Here is a 5000-nt window from a genome sequence, read left to right as displayed (position 1 = left end):
CCCGGGAACGGAATCCATGGACCGCAATGTGCGTTCGAAACGTCGATGTTCATGTGTCCTGCAGTTCACATGTCGACGCGCAATTTGCTGCGTTCTTCATCGACCCACGAGCCGAGTGATCCACCGTCCTGGGTGATCTTTTCTTAGTTTCCACTGTCTCTTTCAAGACAGTTGCATAGGCGGGACGTAGGCGTGTGGCGGCCCCTGTTCAAGCGTTCTGTGTCCAACGGCCTCACGGCCGATGGGCGTCGTACGGCTCCACACCGGAGCGGACAGGCAGTCGGGCGAAAGTCATTCAAAACCGGCGCCAGGCGCCAGGTGCCGCAGGCCAGCCGCTCCAGCGCTTCAGCGCTCGTACCACACAACATTGGCGTTAGTTTTGAGAAGCACGCGTGGTTCCGCACGCGGCGCACGGCTACTGCGAGCCGTACAGGTAGCGTGTTGCGCGACACGACACGCATATCGAAAGACATGCAGTCTAGTCGGTAATGATCCTTCCGCAGGTTCACCTACGGAAACCTTGTTACGACTTTTACTTCCTCTAAATGATCAAGTTTGGTCATCTTTCCGGTAGCATCGGCAACGACAGAGTCAATGCCGCGTACCAGTCCGAAGACCTCACTAAATCATTCAATCGGTAGTAGCGACGGGCGGTGTGTACAAAGGGCAGGGACGTAATCAACGCGAGCTTATGACTCGCGCTTACTGGGAATTCCTCGTTCATGGGGAACAATTGCAAGCCCCAATCCCTAGCACGAAGGAGGTTCAGCGGGTTACCCCGACCTTTCGGCCTAGGAAGACACGCTGATTCCTTCAGTGTAGCGCGCGTGCGGCCCAGAACACCTAAGGGCATCACAGACCTGTTATTGCTCAATCTCGTGCGGCTAGAAGCCGCCTGTCCCTCTAAGAAGAAAAGTAATCGCTGACAGCACGAAGGATGTCACGCGACTAGTTAGCAGGCTAGAGTCTCGTTCGTTATCGGAATTAACCAGACAAATCGCTCCACCAACTAAGAACGGCCATGCACCACCACCCACCGAATCAAGAAAGAGCTATCAATCTGTCAATCCTTCCGGTGTCCGGGCCTGGTGAGGTTTCCCGTGTTGAGTCAAATTAAGCCGCAGGCTCCACTCCTGGTGGTGCCCTTCCGTCAATTCCTTTAAGTTTCAGCTTTGCAACCATACTTCCCCCGGAACCCAAAAGCTTTGGTTTCCCGGAGGCTGCCCGCCGAGTCATCGGAGGAACTGCGGCGGATCGCTGGCTGGCATCGTTTATGGTTAGAACTAGGGCGGTATCTGATCGCCTTCGAACCTCTAACTCTCGTTCTTGATTAATGAAAACATACTTGGCAAATGCTTTCGCTTCTGTTCGTCTTGCGACGATCCAAGAATTTCACCTCTAACGTCGCAATACGAATGCCCCCGCCTGTCCCTATTAATCATTACCTCGGGTTCCGAAAACCAACAAAATAGAACCGAGGTCCTATTCCATTATTCCATGCACACAGTATTCAGGCGGGCTTGCCTGCTTTAAGCACTCTAATTTGTTCAAAGTAAACGTGCCGGCCCACCGAGACACTCACTCAAGAGCACCCTGGTAGGATTGCAACGGGGTCCGCCTCGGGACGCACGAGCACGCACGAGGCGCGTCGCACGCCTTCAGCTCGCCCCACCGGCAGGACGTCCCACGATACATGCCAGTTAAACACCGACGGGCGGTGAACCAACAGCGTGGGACACAAATCCAACTACGAGCTTTTTAACCGCAACAACTTTAATATACGCTATTGGAGCTGGAATTACCGCGGCTGCTGGCACCAGACTTGCCCTCCAATAGATACTCGTTAAAGGATTTAAAGTGTACTCATTCCGATTACGGGGCCTCGGATGAGTCCCGTATCGTTATTTTTCGTCACTACCTCCCCGTGCCGGGAGTGGGTAATTTGCGCGCCTGCTGCCTTCCTTGGATGTGGTAGCCGTTTCTCAGGCTCCCTCTCCGGAATCGAACCCTGATTCCCCGTTACCCGTTACAACCATGGTAGGCGCAGAACCTACCATCGACAGTTGATAAGGCAGACATTTGAAAGATGCGTCGCCGGTACGAGGACCGTGCGATCAGCCCAAAGTTATTCAGAGTCACCAAGGCAAACGGACCGGACGAGCCGACCGATTGGTTTTGATCTAATAAAAGCGTCCCTTCCATCTCTGGTCGGGACTCTGTTTGCATGTATTAGCTCTAGAATTACCACAGTTATCCAAGTAACGTGGGTACGATCTAAGGAACCATAACTGATTTAATGAGCCATTCGCGGTTTCACCTTAATGCGGCTTGTACTGAGACATGCATGGCTTAATCTTTGAGACAAGCATATGACTACTGGCAGGATCAACCAGGGAGCTGCGTCAACTAGAGCTGAGCAGCCGGCCGCCCGGGAGTGTGTCCCGGGGGCCCACGCGAACACGCAAGCGTCCGCTCAATTATTCTGCAAACAGGAGGAGGCTGAGCTCCCCTGCACCATACACCTCGAAACCCTCTCAGGTACCGGCGGCGCGCAGCGCCGTCCTAAGTACTTGGTCGGGTTCGAGAGAGGCGCAATCGCCCGGAGTTTGGCGAGTAGACGCTTTAGGTGCGACCACCCGTGCTCCCAACTGAGCTTGCCGCTGCCGACAGAGGCCCGGGAGCGTGCTGTCGTGGCATTGCCGGCGGGAGACAACACGCGCCACCTACGGTGACCGGCAGCTCCAACGCCAGCGCCACAGAAGGACAAAAGCCCCACTTGGGTGCCGAAGCGAACTCTCCCAGCACAGCGCACGCGCCAACACGTCCGCACAGCTGCGATACAAACCACCTGCGAGAACCGCAGAGGCGACCGAGCAGCAGACGGCGTCGCGGCGCCGAGCGCCGGGCGGCGGCGCATCCTCAGCGCACACAGTCCTCAATCGGACCAGCACACTGCAGATGTCCACCGCGCTTCGCACCGGGCCCGCGAGGACCTACTTTGGCCGCACGGCGCCGCGTGCAGGGTGCGCCGGCGCGCAGCTGCGCCGCCTGCCGCCTCCGTCGGCCGGCGCGCCTGCCACTGGCCGCCCCCACCAGCCGGCTGTAGCGCGTGCGCCCACGCACCGCGCGGCCAGCACGCCGGGAGGCCCCCCCTCACCGGCCGGGGACGGTCCCACCCAGCCACCGCCGCGTATCGCTTCACACCCAGATGCCATTCACGTTCGTGGGCATGGTGGGTATCGCTGGAACAACCGGTTGGTAGCTCAACCGATCGTCGCCATCACTGATTCACCTCTAGCGAGAACAACCGCACCACAACGGTTTACCAGTTGTTCATTTGCGTAACGTCACCAGCAAACGTAGGCGTCCATCGCCATTTGCAAATTCAACGATTGTTGCATGCCTGTGTCAGGTGTCACGACACACTATGTCTGCCCACATACACGCAACAACATGTGCACGCTTCGCGAACACGTGGAAGGTGGCCCCCGTACGTATGCGATGTCCATTGCGCGAACGACTGTCAACCGGCCTCTGTCGCATGTCGCAGATGTGGAACGCAGTGCACCATGCTATCACGGTGTGTGAGAAGAGACGACTACGTCTGACAACACGCGCCACTACATCAACAGACGGCTCATGCTGATCGCCATCCAGGGCATACCACACTGCAATCCAGCTCTTATAGGGAGACGACACGTAGCTGAGTGCACAACATTTGGACCGCATGGTTCGCCGTTGTTGGCGCAGTCGTTGTACGGTCACATGTACCACGATGTATCATTCAGTACATGAGGACCAATGTGCAGTACAGTGTGTGATTTGGACGTACAACATCAGCGGACAGTTGACACAGGCCGTACCACAGCGTAGGCTAAGTGCTTCGCCATGCGAATGCCAATGAACAACTGCAAATGCCAATGAACAACTGCAAAGGGCATTGAGCATGTACGTCCTGCTGCCATCCACATTACAGTGTATAGCTGCAAGGTGTTTAACATGAAGCGATACACTGCGGACCGGGCAGTGCGAGTAGCAAACTATGTTGCGGGGGTTGCAGTTAGGCAACACTACACTAATTTAACGCGTCGTATGACAATTACAGAGCAGGTTAAGGCCCAACATGTGTTGGGTTAAGGCCCAACGTGTGTTGGGTTAAGGCCCAACGTGTGTTGGGTTAAGGCCCAACGTGTGTTGGGTTAAGGCCCAACGTGTGTTGGGTTAAGGCCCAACGTGTGTTGGGTTAAGGCCCAACGTGTGTTGGGTTAAGGCCCAACGTGTGTTGGGTTAAGGCCCAACGTGTGTTGGGTTAAGGCCCAACGTGTGTTGGGTTAAGGCCCAACGTGTGTTGGGTTAAGGCCCAACGTGTGTTGGGTTACGGCGCAATATAGGTTACATTGCGGCGCAATATAGGTTACATTGCGGCGCAATATAGGTTACATTGCGGCGCAATATAGGTTACATTGCGGCGCAATATAGGTTACATTGCGGCGCAATATAGGTTACATTGAGGCGCAATATAGGTTACATTGAGGCGCAATATAGGTTACATTGAGGCGCAATATAGGTTACATTGAGGCGCAATATAGGTTACATTGAGGCGCAATATAGGTTACATTGAGGCGCAATATAGGTTACATTGAGGCGCAATATAGGTTACATTGAGGCGCAATATAGGTTACATTGAGGCGCAATATAGGTTACATTGAGGCGCAATATAGGTTAGGTTAAGGCGCAATATAGGTTAGGTTAAGGCGCAATATAGGTTAGGTTAAGGTACGACATAGGTTAGGTTAAGGTACGACATAGGTTAGGTTAAGGTACGACATAGGTTAGGTTAAGGTACGACATAGGTTAGGTTAAGGTACGACATAGGTTAGGTTAAGGTACGACATAGGTTAGGTTACGGTACGACATAGGTTAGGTTACGGTACGACATAGGTTAGGTTACGGTACGACATAGGTTAGGTTACGGTACGACATAGGTTAGGTTACGGTAC

General features: G+C 54.4%; 2 non-coding genes across 2 annotated transcripts in view; both read right to left on the bottom strand.

Annotated features, from left to right (window-relative positions):
- LOC124583840 overlaps positions 1 to 135 on the bottom strand; it is a 155-nt gene extending 20 nt beyond the window's left edge. The window contains exon 1 of the ribosomal RNA XR_006974277.1: positions 1 to 135. This exon is cut by the window's left edge and continues 20 nt beyond it. This is a non-coding gene — a ribosomal RNA (5.8S ribosomal RNA).
- Positions 136 to 486: 351 nt separating this feature from the next.
- LOC124584191 lies at positions 487 to 2396 on the bottom strand. Its single transcript, XR_006974595.1, has one exon. It is a non-coding gene; the product is annotated as a small subunit ribosomal RNA (ribosomal RNA).
- Positions 2397 to 5000: the final 2604 nt, after the last annotated feature.

The sequence above is a fragment of the Schistocerca americana genome, unplaced genomic scaffold (genome assembly GCF_021461395.2).
Source record: "Schistocerca americana isolate TAMUIC-IGC-003095 unplaced genomic scaffold, iqSchAmer2.1 HiC_scaffold_47, whole genome shotgun sequence".
Taxonomy (NCBI): Eukaryota; Metazoa; Arthropoda; class Insecta; order Orthoptera; family Acrididae; genus Schistocerca; species Schistocerca americana.
Note: the sequence above shows the minus strand (reverse complement) of the source record. Positions and strands in the feature narration are given on the sequence as shown.